General features: G+C 45.8%; 1 protein-coding gene across 1 annotated transcript in view; it reads right to left on the bottom strand.

Annotated features, from left to right (window-relative positions):
- The window catches only part of LOC115132154 (kelch domain-containing protein 8B), a 123,525-nt gene that overhangs the window by 41,258 nt on the left and 61,878 nt on the right, over positions 1-20,389 (bottom strand). The window lies entirely within an intron of this gene.

Raw genomic sequence — 20,389 nt, 5'->3', positions numbered from 1 at the left:
AGAAATGTAAATATCTCTGCTGCAGTGACATTAGAATATTAGAAAAAAGAACTGGAGAAAGAAAAACGCAAGCTAAGCAAACATGGCCATCCTGCTGAAACACTGCGGTTGCCAGACAGATTAAAAGGGAGGGAAAAAGAGACTAGCGAGAGATGGAGCCAAACCCAAACAGATGTCTGCCTTAATGCCACTGAACATTCCTGTCAGATACCGAGGAGAGAAATACAATGTATCACTCCCTGCAGAGTGTCTGGAAATAGATGGAACGATGGATGGATGGCTGGATTGATTAATATATGGATGGATAGATGGGTGGATTGCTAGAAGGCAGAGTAGAGGGAGGGGTTGGAAAGGTCAAGGGGAAAGAGGAGAGGAGGGTTGAGGAGAGAAGAGGAGGGTTGGGGAGAGGAGAGGAGGGCTGGGGAGAGGTGAGGTGAGGAGAGGAGGGTTGGGGATGGGAGGGTTGGGGAGAGGTGAGGTGAGGAGAGGAGAGGAGGGTTGGGGAGAGGGGAGGAGGGTTGGGGGAGGAGGGTTGGGGAGAGGAGGGTTGGGGAGAGGAGATGAGGGTTGGGGAGAGGAGGGTTGGGGAGAGGAGATGAGGGTTGGGGAGAGGAGAGTTGGGGGAGAGGAGAGGAGGGTTGGGGGAGAGGAGAGGAGGGTTGGGGAGAGGTGAGGTGAGGTGAGGAGAGGAGAGTTGGGGAGAGGAGGATTGGGGAGAGGGGAGGAGGGTTGGGGAGAGGAGAGTTGGGGAGATGAGAGGAGGGTTGGGGAGAGGAGGGTTGGGAGAGGTGAGGGGAGGAGAGGAGGGTTGGGGAGAGGCAAGGAGAGGAGGGTTGGGGAGACGAGGGTTGGGAGAGGTGAGGGGAGGAGAGGAGGGTTGGGGAGGGTAGAGGAGAGGAGGGTTGGGTTGGGGTGAGTAGAGGAGAGGAGGGTTGGGGAGAGTAGAGGAGAGGAGGGTTGGGGAGAGTAGAGGAGAGGAGGGTTGGGGAGAGTAGAGTAGAGGAGGGTTGCGGAGAGTAGAGGAGAGGAGGGTTGGGGAGAGTCGAGGAGGGGAGGGTTGGGGAGAGTAGAGGAGAGGAGGGTTGGGGAGAGTAGAGGACAGGGAGGGTTGGGGAGAGTCGAGGAGGGGAGGGTTGGGGAGAGTAGAGTAGAGGAGGGTTGGGGAGTGTAGAGGAGCGTTGGTGAGAGTAGAGTAGAGGAGGGTTGAGGAGAGTAGAGGAGGGTTGGGAAGAGTAGAGTAGAGGAGGGTTGGGGAGAGTAGAGGAGGGTTGGGGAGAGTAGAGTAGAGGAGGGTTGGGGAGAGTAGAGGAGGGTTGGGGAGAGTAGAGTAGAGGAGGGTTGGGGAGAGTAGAGGAGGGTTGGGGAGAGTAGAGGAGGGTTGCGGAGAGTAGAGGAGGGTTGCGGAGAGTAGAGGAGGGTTGCGGAGAGTAGAGGAGGGTTGGGGAGAGGGGAGGAGGGTTGGGGAGAGTAGAGGAGGGTTGCGGAGAGTAGAGGAGGGTTGGGGAGAGTAGAGGAGAGGAGTGTTAGCACTCTATTAGCAGTCAGATTTGCGACCGCAGCATTGCACTAATCCAGAGAAGCAGGAGGATTTACTGGAACACTTTCAGACAGAAAGCTAGACCTCGGAATACAAAAACAGTTCTTCCTCTTTTCCCTATCATGCACAGATACCCCCGTGTCCCTGTAGCCTGCTGCACAGATTCTGACAGAGGTTTTGACCTGCTTACTGCTCAGAACATGACTCAGTGCAAAACACACACACACACACACACACACACACACACACACACACACACACACACACACACACATACATAGAGAAATGAGGGAGAGAAGAATGAGAGAGGAGAGCATGAAGCAGGATGAGCCAGAAAGAAGAGAGAAAAGACAGTGGCAAAACAAACTAAATAGGAGAGATAAGTGGAGAAGAGGCCTGGCAGAGAGATAACAAAGAATACGTGCTGAGGAAGTCAATCTGAATGCATCCCTGCTTGCTTTTTTAAGCCCATCACTGATTTAACAGTACCTGATTACAAAAAGAATTCCAAAACCATTGGAGATTGTACTGCCGCCTCCTCTTCCAGGTCTCCTACAATATCCCTTTATTCCCTACTCATCTCCTTCTATCTGTGTCCACCCTCACCTTCTCTCTGCTCCACTCACCCCCCCTCTCTGCTCCACTCACCCCCTCTCTGCACCACTCACCCACCCTCCCCCTCTGCTCCACTCACCCCCTCTCTGCTCCACTCACCCCCTCTCTGCTCCACTCACCCCCTCTCTGCTCCACTCACCCCCTCTCTGCTCCACTCACCCCCTATCTGCTCCACTCACCCCCCCACTCACCCCATCTCTGCTCCACTCACCCCTCTCTGCTCCACTCACCCCCTCTCTGCACCACTCACCCCTATCTGCACCACTCACCCCCCTCTGCACCACTCACACCCCTCTCTGCACCACTCACCCCCTCTGCACCACTCACCCCCTCTCTGCACCACTCACCCACCCACCCCCTCTGCACCACTCACCCCTCTCTGCACCACTCACCCCTATCTGCACCACTCACCCCCTCTCTGCACCACTCACACCCCTCTCTGCACCACTCACCCCTCTGCACCACTCACCCCCTCTCTGCACCACTCACTCACCCACCCCCTCTGCTCCATTCACCCCCTCTCTGCACCACTCACCCCTCTCTACACCACTCACCCCATCTCTGCTCCACTCACCCCATCTCTGCTCCACTCACCCCTCTCTGCTCCACTCACCCCCTCTCTGCTCCACTCACCCCCTCTCTGCTCCACCCAACCCCTCTCTGCTCCACTCTGCCCTGGTATGGAGGGCCTCATCTCAGTGAGCACTGTGGTCTGTTCCCTGTTAAGATCACAGGTCATAATGGCCCCTCACTTCTCAGAGGGACAAGAGCAGAGCCCCTCTCACACACACACAGACCTGTGATTATCTGAGATTATCTGAGATGCGGCCCGCCCACACACCACTCAGGATGATCATTAACATGTTGCATCTAGCCAGGGTGTTCAGCACATTCAAACAGAGGAACAACTAAATAAATGACTACTTACAGATATGATGCATAACCATGGGAATGAGTGTGGTGTGTGTGTGTGTGTGTGTGTGTGTGTGTGTGTGTGTGTGTGTGTGTGTGTGTGTGTGTGTGTGTGTGTGTGTGTGTGTGTGTGTGTGTGTGTGTGTGTGTGAATGGGAATGAAAGTATCTGTGGATAAACTAATTCAGAAAAGAACAGAGAAAATGACAGTCAATACTTTTGAGAAAACTGCATTCCCAATTTGAGCTTTCACCAACAAAACCTCTTTAAATAGGCTTTGATAGGCCTATCCCCTGAGAAATGAAATGACGACCTATAAACAAGCAAATATCAAACAGCCATTCAGGAAGACCCGTGGGAACCACCGTACCACAGCAGTCTAAATTCCACACCCTGATTTTCTCACTTGTTCAATGACATTCCTGGGCTTCACTCATTATAATCCTCCACATTAGATTGTCACAGATAGGGATGATTTGGTTGTAATATTTCTGGAGGGCTTGAAGCTCTGCAGGCAATGAGACTCTACACATATCCTCTACACTCACTTCAAACAATACATGAACACAAAACTAATGATATAACATTCTCCATCCTTGCAAGTTCATTCTAATAACATTGAGAAAGCTAAACGTACCCCTTGGGTGTTAATAACAAAACAGTAATCACCTGTGGTTATCTGTTGTCTTTATCTGTGTATATAAAACCAATCAACATATGTTTACTGGCTGTGGTTGGAACAGGGTAGAGGTAGGGAGGGGGAGGAAGAGGGGGGTCCCAGCTTCCGCTCTGGGCCCCTGGAGCATCCACCTCCTGCCGGCCCGCCGCCCTGAGGTTCCACCGCACAATCACACGCAGTCTCCTCTAATTAAGGTAACTCTGCTCTGATCTATGCCCGTCTCCCAGGGAGACGCCATGGCAACAGCCACCCAGTAGACAGTTAAGGGGTGGAGCACACGGAGCTTGTGCAGGTGGTGCTGACTGGTGGACGATAATAACATACATCATCATGACCCATGACCAGTGTGACACACCAATTAACGATGAACAGAAGAATCACCGTTACCAACACAGAGCAGAGAGCACACAGCTCTGTGCAGTCACAGAGGGGCAAGACGCAACAACAATAACAGGAAATTAGATATGGTAAGTCCTTTTCTAACAGATACAGATAATCAACAGCTTTATTCACATGAACAAAACATAAGATAAAGTCACAAACACACACGGCAGAAAATGTGATGTGCTGTATACCCAGTCGACACAGAAACACATCAACCCTGCACGAAGCACATCCTGTTTCTCCAAACAGTCTTATTAACTGACCACCCACTGCTCATCCAGCTCCTCCTGCAACTGCTCTCTTCATCTCACATCCTCTCACTTTGCCTCCACACACACACACACACACACACACACACACACACACACACACATAAACACACACACACACACACACACACACACACACACACATAAACACACACACACACACACACACACACACACAATCACACTCTTTTGAAGTTAGGTTGTTATGTGAAAAAGACACAGAGGCCATCGTTGTCACACGGTGCCTGTACACAGGGCTGACAGGTAACCAGACTGATAGCTATGGAACACAAGACAGGAACAAACACACTGGGAGATTTAAGGATTTACAAAGGAGGAAAGACACACAGCGGCGAGATTGAGGGACAATCTAAGAGATAAGAGAGAAAGAGTTGCAGGGAGTACAAAGAAGGGTGATATGTAGTGAAGATTATTAGGCGAGAGCCTAAAGACAGTTAAATATATGTTATGAAGGTTTTGTATCATTTCAGCCAGTAGTTTTGAAATCAGCGCTCACAAGCCAAAAATGATTCCCCGAAATGACCCATCGGTCTCAGTCTCCAGTATCTATACGGCAATAGTCTATGTGCCGGGGGGCACATAGGGGTCATAGGGGTCAGTCTGTTTATCTCCTGTTTGTTACTGCTGTTCTGTGTGAATTTAAGTATGCTCCCTCTAATTCTCTCTCCCTTTCTCCCTCCCCTCCCAGAAGACCTGAGCCCAAGGATCATGCCTCAGGACTAACTGGCCTGATGACTCTTGGCTGTCCCCAGTCCACCTGGTCGTGCTGCTGCTCCAGTTTCAACTGTTCTGCCTGCGGCTAGGGAACCCTGACCTGTTCACCGGACGTGCTACCTTGTCCCGGACCTGCTGTTTTCGACTCTCTCTCTCTACCGCACTTGCTGTCTCAACCTCTGAATGGTCAGCTATGAAAAGCCAACTGAAATTTACTCCTGAGGTACTGACCTGTTGCACCATCTAAAACCACTGATAAATATTTGACCCTGCTGGTCATCTATGAACATTTGAACATCTTGAAGAACAATCTGGCCTTAAATGGCCATGTACTCTTATAATCTACACCTGGCACAGCCAGAAGAGGACTGGCCACCCCTCGGAGCCTGGATCCTCTCTAGGTGTCTTCCAAAGATCCTGCCTTTCTAGGGAGATCTTTCCTAGCCATCGTGCTTGTACAGCTGCATTGGTTGCTGTTTGGGGTTTTAGGCTCGGTTTCTGACATCTGATGATGTGAAAAGTGCTTTAGAAATAAATTTGACTGATTGATTGATGTGTACTTGGTGCATTGAGTTGATTGGAACCCTCCAGCGCGCTGATAATAAAGAATGATTCATTTAAGATGGACTTAGATTTTTCCCTGAGTGTAATTTCTACGACAGTGTCAAAACAAGCAAGTATATTGTAGAAAATCATTATACTGTACCATCTATACCACTGTGAAATATATTTTCCATAACCAAAAATATTGTATTTTCAGCAGTTTGAAGCTGGTGTACAAAAATGAAAGTAAAAGACACAAGAACTAATCTAAGAACAGTAAATATATAAATAATGCACATAGAACAGATCTACTGCTTCTTAGACATGCTTTCAATGAGAATGACAGATCTGACATTTCTATGTGAGTTGGTCGGTCGCCCATAAAAGTCACATATAGCAACTTTAATAGACCAATAAGAAAGTCCAAAACTTCTCTGACAATAACAGCTAGTTTTCAGTTTGTCCCTCTCCTCTCAGACTCCCAGAAGGTCCAAGCAACAAGCTCTTTTTGTTTCTTTTTGACCATTTTAATAGAAAACAATCACAGTAAGGTATTTAATTGTTACCCAGAAATGACTTGATATTGAGATAAAAAAAAATAGCTGCACTGGACCATTGAGAAGTTTAGTGAAGTAAACACAGTACCTTACGTGATGCTCAGCGGATGTTACTGAGAAGAGCACGTTAAAGGGTACATACTGTATGGTACAGTACATAATGACAGATAGAAACAAGTATTTGGAATGAGTTAGGTGAGGAGACACTGAAAGGGCTATAGAGAGTTCTAGGTAGACAGAGCTAGACAGAGGAAGCTTGTAGTTCTTAGCGTACAGCGTAGAGTACGTTGTGAACTTAGTGCATGTGGATTTGGGTAATATATGCTTCTACATACTGTACCTGTATGTTGTCTGTACTCCCTTAGAAAAAAAGGGTTCCAAAGGGGTTCTTCGGCTGTCTCCATAAAATAACCCTTTTTGGTTGCAGGTAGAACTCTTTTGAGTTCCATGTAGAACCCTCTGTGTAAATGGTTCTACAGTATATGGAACTTAAAAGGGGTTCTACCTGGAACCTACCTGGGGACAGGTAGTAGTGTTATGTTCCCCAATAAGAAAACCAGAAATATCATCACTCAACAGAAATAGGGAACTAACAAATAAGCCACGGACAACCAGAACAAAACAGGTGGAGTTTTAGGAGGGGTTCTCAAAGACCCTCATGGGGGTGTCCACTGAAAGTTGACTAGCAATAAGAATCTGGGTCCTAAAAGACACCCACCATAAGTGCCCACTAAAATATCCCCAGAAAAGGCAAACCAAAATAAAACCCCACACCAACTTGTAATTTGGAGCTAAAAATGGAGCAAACCAAATAGGGAGACAAAATAAAAGGCTTTTTATTCAAAAATGTAAAGAAACAGCAGTTAAGCTCTTCCAACATCTCTCATGCCAACTAGAGCATTGGCTCTGCAGCTCTTAAAGGAGAAGTATACCCCAATCCAGAAACTCCCAAGTGATTTCATACATTGAAACTAGTTCAGTGGAGTTTGACCTCTCCACATCTCTCTTCCTGTAGTTCTGTACTGAATCAGCTGGGGGAAAATGGGTCACGTGACTTGTGATGTTGCTGGATGCAGGCCTCACTCTGCTCCATTGCCAGTGAATTCATAGTTCAGAAATCCACAAAATGTGGACAAATTGAACATTTATTGAAAGTGTACAGCTGAATTAGCTATTTTTGTCAAATGTACAATAGTTTGTGTCAGGAAATGTGTACTTTTCCACCTCAAACATTTACCATTATTATATTTAGCCGACGGCCACAGCTGCGGAGATGGGTAACAACTGTTATGTGCGCCCTCATGGGGAGACCCTTCAGCCTCGACCATCTACATACAATACCCCATAATAAAAGTGAAAACATGTTTATATAGAAACATGTTTATTCAAAATCATTTTAAATTCAACAAAGAAATATATAATTTACATAAGTATTTACAGCCATGAGTCAATACTTTGTAGAAACACCTTTGGCAGCGATTCCAGCTATGAGTTTTCTGGGTAAGTCTCTAAGAGCTTTCCACACCTGGATTGTGCAACATATGCTCATTAGTATTTTCATAATTCTTCAAGCTCTGTCAAATTGGTTGTTGATCATTGCTAGACATTGCCATAGACCTGAAAATGGTCAAAACTGTAACTCAGCCACTCAGGAACATTCACTGTCTTCTTCGTAAGCAACTCCAGTGTAGATCTGGCCTTGTGTTTTAGGTCACTGTCCTGCTGAAAGGTGAATTCATCTCCCAGTGCCTGTTGGAAAGGAGACAACCAAGTTTTCCTTCCTTTATTTTATCTTATAACTCCCCAGTCCTTAACGATTACAAGCATACCCATAACATGGTACAGCCACCACTATGCTTGAAAATATGGAGAGTGGTACTCATTAATGTGTTGGATTTGCCCCAAACATAACACTTTGTATTCAAAGTTGTTTACTTTGCCACATTTTTTGCAGTATTACTTTAGTGCCTTAAAGCAAACAGGATGCATGTTTTGGAATATTTGTATTCTCTACAGGCTTCCTTCTTTTCGCTCTGTTAATTGTGGAGTATTGTGGAGTAACTTCAATGTTGTTGATTAATCCTCAGTTTTCTCCTTTCACAGCCATGAAACACTGTAACTATTGTAAATTCACTATTGGCCTCATGCTGAAATGCATGAGCGGTTTTCCTTCCTCTCCGGGAACTGAGTTAGGAAGGACACCTTTATCTTTGTAGTGACTGGGTGTATTGATACACCATAATAACTTCACCATGCTCAGAGGGATATTCAATGTCTGCCCTTCTTTTGCAAAGCATTGGAAAACCTCATTGGTCTTTGTAGTTGAATCTCTGTTTAAGGGACCTTACAGATAATTGTATGTGTGGGGTATGAAGATGAGGTACTGTAGTCATTCAAAAATCATGTTAAACACTATTATTTCATATAGAGTGAGTCCATGCAACTTATTATGTGACTTGTTAAGCAAATGTTTAACTTATTTAGGTGTGCCATAACAAAGGGCTTGAATACTTATTGACTCAAAGACATTTCATTTTTTATACATTTCTAAACATTTTGAAAAACATAATTCCACTTTGACATTATGGGGTATTGAGTGCAGGCCATTGAAAAAAAATCTCAATTTAATCCATTTTAAATTCAGGCTGTAACACGACAAAATATGGAAAAAGTGAAGGAGCATGAAGAAAGCACTTGAAATACTTCTGCAGCCAACCGAGCAGCACTGCGTGTGTATAGCCAGCTCTTCAGGGACCATGCATAAGAACAAGATATACAATCAGAAATGATAGAGACAGAAAACCGAAGGATATTAAAAGATACAATTGCGCTAATGTGAAAACATAAACCCACTAATGATTCCGCCCATAGAGGTTTATAATACGTTATCATTCAATAAAGTGAAGGTTAGCTACTTATAGTACTCTTTGGAAAGGCCCAGCTGGAACAGGGTTGCATCTCTGATTCATCCTTGGAATACAGAAAAAGAAATCCAGGACACCAGAGTTCCTCATCTGTCGGCATTGGAGCCAGTTGCCACAACTGCACCACTGGTCTGTGTTGATCCTGGGGATGGGTTGGGGCTGTGGTCCAGCTGCTGTTGCAGCTTCGGTGGCTAGAGCGGCAGCGGCCATCTGAAGCTCAACTTGCCTCAATTATTCATCCGAATAAATATGGTTCGACAACACCATCGGCAACCATCCAGTAGTTTTCTTCATCACTTGTGAGTATTTCGTCATTAGACATATTTGTGGTTTGCTGTTTACTTTGTATAACTAATGTGCAATGCTCAGTTATTACCCATCTCGTCTGCTGTGGCAGTCGGCTACATAAAATCATTATTTAAAATAATCGCAAATGTTTTAGGAGGAAAAGTACACATTTCCTGACTCAAAACCGAATGTACATTTGACAAGAATAGCTCATTCACCTGTACATTTTCAATAAAACAATGAATTCGTCCATACTTCGCAGATTTCTGAATCATGAATTCACTGGCAACGGAGCAGAGCGAGGCCTGCATCCAGCAACTGGCCTGAGCCACGACCATATGAGAGCAACAATCAGACATTTGTTTTAATTGGCAAAGCTTCACCCAGGAGTTGAAGAGGGTTTTTGATCACCCCATCAGTGGCAGGAACACTGCTCAAAGACTCATTGCGGTTCGGCAGGGCAGCCAGAGCATAGCTGATTACACCATTGACATTTGGACGCTCGCCGCTGAGAATACAGAGGCACTTCACTCAGCCTTTCTGAACATACTCAGCGAGGTTCTCAAGGATGAACTGGCTTCCCAGGACAACCCTGACACTCTGGATAAGCTTATCGTTCTGGCCATTCGGATTGACAACTGGCTTCGGGAACGTCGTTGTGAGAGGATGGATGGGTTCCGAGTTGTTTCCAGTGTTTCGGGTTCAGCTGAGGGAGTCGATTCCTCATTTGTTGCACTGCCTTATGCTGCATCTGCTTGTCCTGTACCCTGTCAGAGTTCTCAATTTGGCTCTGGTTCTCCTTCATATCCTTCAGAAGATCCGATGCAATTGAGACGCACTAGACTTTCTGCTCTGGACAGAAGGTGCAGGATTAACGAGCAACGATGTCTTTACTGTGGACGGTCTGGACATTTCTGTGCCTCCTGTCCCAAGCTGATGGGAAACGGGATGACTCGTGAGTAGACGGGAGAATACTGGCTCCAACTGCCGACACGGTACGCACCTTGTTTTCAGCCATCTTGCGGTGGGACAATGAGCAGTTGGACATTCCTGCTTTCGTAGGCTACCGGCTGTTTTCTGGATCGCACATTAGCTCGCCAACAGGGGCTGTCTCTCACTAAGCTGTATGGTAAACCATCCAAACGGTCTGGGAAGGTGAAGCAACTCACCATGCCAATTCAGCTATGAGTTCTGGATTATGTGGAGTTTATCCAGTTACATTTGGTGGACTCTCCTGAGCTTCCCCTGGTTCTTGGACATCTGTGGCTTTCAAACCATAATCCTCAAGTTGACTGGCCCTCGGGAAGAGTTCTGGGATGGAATCCTTCATGCCAGTTCACGTGCCTGCAACTCTCTCCACATCTTTACCCCGGCTGGGGATGACAAGCCTGATCTTTCCCGCGTACCTCGGGATTACTGGGATCTGGGTCAGGTCTTCAGCAAACGAAGGGCCAGCGAACTACCTCCACACAGGTCCTATGATTGTGCCATCAACCTCCTCTCAGGTCCAGAGACCACAGCCATGAACAGTTATAATAAGGAGGGGCTGGCGACTGGTTTTATTCGGCCGTCCACTTCACCTGCAGGAGCGGGTATTTTTCTTTGTTGGAAAGAGCGGTGGGGGATTACGTCCCTGTATCGATTATCGGGGTTTAAATAACATTACCATCAAGAACCATTACCCTCTTCCTCTTGTCGTCAGCCTTTGAGAGACTCCAGGGAGCTACGGATTTCTCAAAATGTGATTTATGGAACACGTACAATCTGGTGCGCATCAGACAGGGAGCCAAGTGGAAGACAGCATTCAACACCCCAAATTGACATTATGAGTACCGTGTCATAACGCTTGGACTTACAAATGCTCCAGCCTTTTTCCAGGCCGTGCTGTGCGACTTCCTTCACCAGTTCGTGTTGTGTACCTGGATGACATCCTCATCTTCTCCAGGTCTATGTTTGAACACATCCAACATGTTCTCCATGTTCTTCAAAGACTCCTCTCTCACCACTTCTTTGTGAAGGCTGAAAAGTTTGAGTTTCACGTTCCTCAGATCACCTTCTTTGGGTACATTGTATCTCAGGGCTGTGTACGGATGGACTCCCAAAAGGTAGAAGCGGTGGTCAACTGGCCGCGGCCCAGCACAGTCAAGCAAGTCCAGCGTTTTTGGGGTTTTGCTAATTTCTACTGGAGATTTGTGAGATACTTTAGTTCGGTGGCTGTGCCATTGACAGCGCTCGCCAAGGGTTCGGCTGGGCATGTAAGCTAGACCCCTGCTGCTGAGAAGGTGTTCTAGGACCTGAAACATCGGTTTTGGCCTGCACCCATTCTAGTTCATGCGGATTCTTCTCTTCCCTTCGTGGTAGAGGTGGATGCCTCTGTCACAGTTTCTGTGTTATTTGATTGTTGTTTCCTCAGTTTACTGCTGGAGGGCACCCTTAGCCTTTTTTCTACTTTCCAGATAACCCTGGGTATTACTTATTGGATTCACCTGTGTTTAATTACCTTCTCTGTTCACCTAGTTGCCTTGTTATTTAGGTTCCTCAGATGGCCGGAATCTTTGCTTAGGTCTCATGTTTAATTAGTATGCTCTTGTGCTGTTGCCTTGTTTCTGTTAAGACTAAGTAAAAGTTCTGGATTTATCCTTACCTCTGCTTGCTGGGTTTCTTTGCACCTGGGTTCGAGTTCATACTAGCATTATTGTTACAAACACTACAAGAAGAGAGAGGGAGAGAGGGCAAACTCCACTAGTTTTAATGACTTGGGAGCTTCTGCATTTTGGATACACGTCTCCTTTAAATATCACCTGAGAGAGAGAGAGACTAACAAGGTGAAAAGGTGCAACAATTCCTGCCCAACAGGGATTAGGGTGACCACATGCGGGACAACAGGACGATTTTGCGGGACATTTGGGGGACAGTGGAGCCTACATTACATTTTTGGGGGGCTTTCAAAAACCCATCCTATAATGTCATAATAAAATAGCTGTTTTGACGGGTAACTAATTACGCTATTACATTTGGTTCTGTTATGTAGAAAACTACATATTCATTATGTGATATTCCAAGACTTTACTAAATCAGCCCCATTTTGTGGAAAGTGACAGAGCCACCCTCCGGTGCGCACAGCACTGAATGAGCTAATTGATGCAAACCTAGCCTACACAAGCTTCCTTCCAAAATATTTACTGGGATTAAATGTCAGGAATTGTGAAAAACTGAGTTTAAATGTATTTGGCTAAGGTGTATGTAAACTTCCCACTTCAACTGTATATATTGTTTACCGTCTGTCTATATATTCTGGTTAACTGTGGCACCACAATTTCATCAAGTCAACCCACTTGGCACAGACGTTAATTTAACATCTATTCCACTTTGTTCAACATAATTTGATTGAAATGATGGGGAAACAACGTTGATTCAACCAGTGTGAAGCCCAGTAGAAAATTCCTGCACATGCAAACGTATTTGGTGATTCTGAAGGATGATACTCAGGGTGTGTTGGGCTAAGAGTGAGACAGCACGCTCTGTAGCTTGCACACACACACACACACACACACACACACACACACACACACACACACACACAGAGTGATGACAGCCTTTAATAAGCTGGTGATAATGATACGCAGGCGGCAGACTGCAGTAAAACTCTTCCCGCTCTGGCCTAATCTTTGTCGGACCGCTGATGGATGGAGGGTTGATTCCCGCTGTGCCATTTAAAGGGCGCACTGCTCTGTCCTCTGAAAAGCCATCAATATCTACACTCTTTATTAGCTCTCAAGCTATGTATGGAATGGATAGAAGGGGGTTGGAAACGTATTCAGCCAGTTCAACATAAATACAAAAGTCAATGAGAGTTTGAAGACTGAGACTGTCGGAAAGTTAATGGGCTGCTGTGGTTGGCACACAGACAGTCAATGCCCATAAAAATGTCCCCTTTACACACTGAACAAAAAATATGGACTAATTCATTTATTTTAATTGACTGATTTCCTTATATGAACTTTAACTAAAATCTTTTACATTGTTGCATGTTGTGTTCATATTTTTGTTCAGTATAGAATGGATGGATGCTCAATTACTCTGTCAAATCCTTATTCTGCAAACGATCTTGAGGATGAAATTGATCACATAAGATTGCCTCACACAGGCAAGCACACACACATCAGGTTTTTTCTGGATCAAAAAGAGGCTTAGGTGGTGTGCATGGCACAGGGGCGTGGCAGGGAGCGTGGCAATGGGCACACTCGACCTGTTAGCTGCAGAAGAAAAATCTAACATTTTACAGGTGGGGTTGCCTTTTTAACTCAAATTCCTGTCATTCTACACATTTCTCCGTGGAGGTGAGATGAATTCTTGCCATTGTAAAGCTCATTTCCTACAATTACACATTTTGCCTGCAGCTGACAGAAAATATAGCAATTGAAAGCAAATCTCCTGCAATTCTACATACAGTTGAAGTCAGAAGTTTACATACACTTAGGTTGGAGTCATTAAAAGTAGTTTTTCAACCACTCCACACATTTCTTGTTAACAAACTATAGTTTTGGCAAGTCGGTTAGGACATCCACTTTGTGCATGACATAAGTAATTTTTCCAACAATTGTTTACAGTCAGATTATTTCACTAATAATTCACTGTATCACAAATCCAGTGGGTCAGAGGTTTACATACACTAAGTTGACTGTGCCTTTAAACAGCTTGGAAAATTCCAGAAAACTATGTCATGGCTTTAGAAGCTTCCGATAGGCTAATTGACATAATTTGAGTCAATTAGAGGTGTGCCTGTGGATGTATGTCAAGGCCTACCTTCAAACTCAATGCCTCTTTGCTTGACATCATGGGAAAATCAAAAGAAATCAGCCAAGACCTCAGAAAAACAATTGTAGACCTCCACAAGTCTGGTTCATCCTTGGGAGCAATTTCCAAATGCCTGAAGGTACCACGTTCATCTGTACAAACAATAGTAAGCAAGTATAAACACCATGGGACCACACAGCTGTCATTCCGCTCAGGAAGGAGACACGTTCTGTCTCCTAGAGATGAACGTACTTTGAACGTAAAGTGCAAGTCAATCCCAGAACAGCAGCAAAGGACCTTGTTAAGATGCTGGAGGAAACAGGTACAAAAGTATCTATATCCACAGTAAAACAAGTCCTATATCGACATCACATGAAAGGCTGCTCAGCAAGGAAGAAGCCACTGCTCCAAAACCATAAACGCCATAAAAAAAGCAAGACTACGGTTTGCAACTTCACATGGGGACAAAGATCGTACTTTTTGGAGAAAGTTCCTCTGGTCTGATGAAGCAAAATAATAACTGTTCGGCCATAATGAACATCGTTATGTTTGGAGGAAAAAGGGGGAGGCTTGCAAGCCAAAGAACACCATCCCAACTGTGAAGCACGGGGGAAGCAGCATCATGTTGTGGGGGTGCTTTGCTGCAGGAGGGACTGGTGCACTTTACAAAATAGATGGCTTCATGAGGATGGAAAATTATGTGGATATATTGAAGCAACATCTCAAGACATCATTCCAGAGGTAAAAGCTTGCTTGCAAATGGGTCTTCCAAATGGACAATGACCCCAAGCATACTTCTAAAGTTGTGGCAATATGGCTTAAGGACAACAAAGTCTAGGTATTGGAGTGGCCATCACAAAGTCCTGACATCAATCCTATAGAACATTTGTGGGCAGAACTGAAAAAGTGTGTGCGAGCAAGGAGGCCTACAAACCTGACTCAAATACACCAGTTCTGTCAGGAGGAATGGGCCAAAATTCACCCAACTTATTGTGGTAAGCATGTGGAAGGCTACCTGAAAAGTTGGACCCAAGTTAAACAATTTAAAGGCAATGCTACCAAATACCAATTGAGTGTATGTAAACCTCTGACCCATTGGGAATGTGATGAAAGAAATAAAAGCTGAAATAAATAATTCTCTATTATTCTGACACTCTTAAAATAAAGTGGGGATCCTAACTTATTTTTTTTATTGACCTAAGACAGGGGATTTTTACTTGGATTTAATGAGTCTAAATGTATTTGGCTAAGGTGTATGTAAACTTCCGACTTCAACTGTATTTTGCCATGGCGCTCAGAGAAAATGTTGCAGTTTTAAAGCGAATTTCCTGTATTTCTATGCATTTTGCCATGGCATATGATTACATGAAAATCAATCATGCTAAATTCATTGTTTTTGGAATTTTCAATTCTCCCTGACTGTAGCTTTTACTTTGGTATATACAAAAGAATGTGCACACCCCTTCAAATTAGTGGATTTGGCTATTTCATCCCCACCCGTTGCTGACAGGTGTATAAAATCGAGCTCACAGCCATGCAATCTCCATAGGGAAACATTGGCAATATAATTTCTAATCGACCTGGCCCGGGTATCCTGGAAGGACATTGACCTCATCCCGTCAGTTGAGGATGCCTGGTCATTCTTTAAAAGTAACTTCCTCACCATTTTAGATAAGCATGCTCCGTTCAAAAAATGCAGAACTAAGAACAGATATAGCCCTTGGTTCACTCCAGACCTGACTGCCCTCGACCAGCACAAAAACATCCTGTGGTGGACTGCAATAGCATCGAATAGTCCCCGCGATATGCAACTGTTCAGGGAAGTCAGGAACCAATACACGCAGTCAGTCAGGAAAGCTAAGGCCAGCTTCTTCAGGCAGAAGTTTGCATCCTGTAGCTCCAACTCCAAAAAGTTCTGGGACACTGTGAAGTCCATGGAGAACAAGAGCACCTCCTCCCAGCTGCCCACTGCACTGAGGCTAGGTAACACGGTCACCACCGATAAACCCATGATTATCGAAAACTTCAACAAGCATTTCTCAACGGCTGGCCATGCCTTCCGCCTGGCTACTCCAACCTCGGCCAACAGCTCCCCCCCCCCCGCAGCTACTCGCCCAAGCCTCTCCAGGTTCTCCTTTACCCAAATCCAGATTGCAGATTTTCTGAAAGAGCTGCAAAACCCGGACCCGTACAAATCAGCTGGGCTTGACAATCTGGACCCTCTATTTCTGAAACTATCCGCAGCCATTGTCGCAACCCCTATTACCAGCCTGTTCAACCTCTCTTTCATGTCGTCTGAGATCGCCAAGGATTGGAAAGCTGCCGCAGTCATCCCCCTTTTCAAGGGGGGAGACACCCTGGACCCAAACTGTTACAGACCTATATCCATCCTGCCCTGCCTATCTAAGGTCTTCGAAAGCCAAGTCAACAAACAGGTCACTGACCATCTCGAATCCCACCGTACCTTCTCCGCTGTGCAATCTGGTTTCCGAGCCGGTCACGGGTGCACCTCAGCCACGCTCAAGGTACTAAACGATATCATAACCGCCATCGATAAAAGACAGTACTGTGCAGCCGTCTTCATCGACCTTGCCAAGGCTTTCGACTCTGTCAATCACCATATTCTTATCGGCAGACTCAGTAGCCTCGGTTTTTCGGATGACTGCCTTGCCTGGTTCACCAATTACTTTGCAGACAGAGTTCAGTGTGTCAAATCGGAGGGCATGCTGTCCGGTCCTCTGGCAGTCTCTATGGGGGTGCCACAGGGTTCAATTCTCGGGCCGACTCTTTTCTCTGTATATATCAATGATGTTGCTCTTGCTGCGGGCGATTCCCTGATCCACCTTCCGGCCCGTCCTTGGACACTGTGCTATCTAACCTCCAAACGAGCTTCAATGCCATACAACACTCCTTCCGTGGCCTCCAACTGCTCTTAAACGCTAGCAAAACCAAATGCATGCTTTTCAAACGTTCGCTGCCTGCACCCGCACGCCTGACCAGCATCACCACCCTGGATGGTTCCGACCTTGAATATGTGGACATCTATAAGTACCTAGGTGTCTGGCTAGACTGTAAACTCTCCTTCCAGACTCATATCAAACATCTCCAATCGAAAATCAAATCAAGAGTCGGCTTTCTATTCCGCAACAAAGCCTCCTTCACTCACGCCGCCAAACTTACCCTAGTAAAACTGACTATCCTACCGATCCTCGAATTCGGCGATGTCATCTACAAAATTGCTTCCAACACTCTACTCAGCAAACTGGATGCAGTTTATCACAGTGCCATCCGTCTTGTCACTAAAGCACCTTATTCCACCCACCACTGCGACCTGTATGCTCTAGTCAGCTGGCCCTCGCTACATATTCGTCGCCAGACCCACTGGCTCCAGGTCATCTACAAGTCCATGCTAGGTAAAGCTCCACCTTATCTCAGTTCACTGGTCACGATGGCAACACCCACCCGTAACACGCGCTCCAGCAGGTGTATCTCACTGATCATCCCTAAAGCCAACACCTCATTTGGCCGCCTTTCGTTCCAGTTCTCTGCTGCCTGTGACTGGAACGAATTGCAAAAATCGCTGAAGTTGGAGACTTTTATCTCCCTCACCAACTTCAAGCATCTGCTATCTGAGCAGCTAACCGATCGCTGCCGCTGTACGTAGTCTATCGGTAAATAGCCCACCCATTTTTACCTACCTCATCCCCATACTGTTTTTATTTATTTTATTTTATGCTCTTTTGCACACCAATATCTCTACCTGTACATGACCATCTGATCATTTATCACTACAGTGTTAATCTGCAAAATTGTAATTATTCGCCTACCTCCTCATGCCTTTTGCACACAATGTATATAGACTCTCCTTTTTTCTACTGTATTATTTACTTGTTAATTGTTTACTCCATGTGTAACTCTGTGTTGTCTGTTCACACTGCTATGCTTTATCTTGGCCAGGTCGCAGTTGCAAATGAGAACTTGTTCTCAACTAGCCTACCTGGTTAAATAAAGGTGAAATAAAAATAAAAATTGCCTTAATGAACAACTCAGTGACTTTCAATGTGGCACTGTCATAGGATGCCACCTTTTCAACCAGTCAGTTCAACAAATTTCTGCCCAGCTAGAGCTGCTCCGGTCAACTGTAAGTGCTGTTATTGTGAAGTGGAAACATCTTGGAACAACAATGGCTCACAGGCTGGCTAGACCAGGCAGGCGTCCATGTGCGCCATCGCACACATGTTAATTTTGTCCATCCACACCAGACGGGATCTGGACACGCAGGTTGAAATATCAAAACAAACTCTGAACCAACTATATTAATTTGGGGACAGGTCGAAACACATGAAACATGCATGGCCATTTAACTAGCTAGCTTGCTGTTTGTATAAACATTGGGTTATTTGACCTGAAATGCTCAAGGTCCTTTTTCTTTGGATCTTCTGGATCTTTTGAGTCACATAAAATTGTGTGTTCTTTACTCCGACAATTAATCCACAGATAAAAGGGGAAACCTAGTAAATGTGTGTAATCTCTCCTCCATCAATCTTCTTCTTCTTCTTCTACTGTGGACTTATGGTGGTATATGGTGGTTGGTAAACAACTTTAAGGTGCATTACCACCACCAACTGGACTTTAAACCCACGTGTGTATATGCTCCTAAAATCCAATGAGGAGATGGGAGAGGCAGGACTTGCCGCGTCAAAAATAGGACAAAGTTCTATTTTAGCGCCTGGCTACACACACGCTCGTTGACGCGTGCGAGCAGTTTGGATGAAATGATTGAATAACATGTATGTGTACATTTATTTTGCAATTCTTGCAAACATAACGCGAGCGGTGTGGTCAGCATGTCAGCGGCAAAGTGGCAGGCCACACAAGCTCACATAACGGGACTCACTACCGAGTTCCAAACTGCTTCTGGAAGCAACGTCAGTACAAGATCTGTTCGTTGGGAGCTTCATGAAATGGGTTTCCAATGCTGAGCAGCCGCACACAAGCCTAAGATCACCATGCGCAATGCCAAGAGTCAGCTGGAGTTATGTAAAGCTCACCGCCATTGAACTCTGGAGCAGTGGAAACACGTTCTTTGGAGTGATGAATCATACTTCACCATCTGACACTTCGAAGGACGAATCTGGGTTTGGCGGATGCCAGGAGAACGCTACCTGCCCGAATGCTAAAATAACACATCCTAGATCTGAATGAATGAAATATTATTATTAAATACTTTTTCCTTTACATAGTTGAATGTGCTGACAACAAAATCACTCAAAAATTATCAATGGAAATCAAATTTATCAACCCATGGATGTCTGGATTTGGAGTCACATTCAAAACTAAAGTGGCAAACCACACTACAGGCTGATCCAACTTTGATGTAATGTCCTTAAAACAAGTCAAAATGACGCTCAGTAGTGTGTGTGGCCTCCACGTGCCTGTATGACCTCCCGACAACGCCTGGACATGCTCCTGATGAGGTGGCAGATGGTCTCCTGAGGGATCTCCTCCCAGACCTGGACTAAAGCATCCGCCAACTCCTGGACAGTCTGTGGTGCAACGTGGCGTTGGTGGATGGAGCGAGACATGATGTCCCAGATGTGCTCAATTGGATTCAGGTCTGGGGAATGGGCGGGCCAGTCCATAGCATCAATGCCTTCCTCTTGCAGGAACTGCTGACACACTCCAGCCACATGAGGTCTAGCATTGTCTTGCATTAGGAGGAACCCAGGGCCAGCCGCACCAGCATATGGTTTCACAAGGGGTCTGAGGATCTCATCTCGGTACCTAATGGCAGTCAGGCTACCTCTGGCGAGCACATGGAGGGCTGTGCGGCCCCCCAAAGAAATGCCACCCCACACCATGACTGACCCACCGCCAAACCGGTCATGGTGGAGGATGTTGCAGGCAGCAGAACGTTCTCCACGGCGTCTCCAGACTCCGTCACATGTGCTCAGTGTGAACCTGCTTTCATCTGTGAAGAGCACAGGGCGCCAGTGGCGAATTTGCCATTCTTGGTGTTCTCTGGCAAATGCCAAAAGTCCTGCACGGTGTTGGGCTGTAAGCACAACCCCCACCTGTGGACGTCGGGCCCTCATACCACCCTCATGGAGTCTGTTTCTGACCGTTTGAGCAGACACATGCACATTTGT

Source organism: Oncorhynchus nerka, linkage group LG7, assembly GCF_034236695.1.
Source record: "Oncorhynchus nerka isolate Pitt River linkage group LG7, Oner_Uvic_2.0, whole genome shotgun sequence".
NCBI lineage: Eukaryota > Metazoa > Chordata > Actinopteri > Salmoniformes > Salmonidae > Oncorhynchus > Oncorhynchus nerka.
This window is presented reverse-complemented; position numbering and strand designations above follow the sequence as displayed.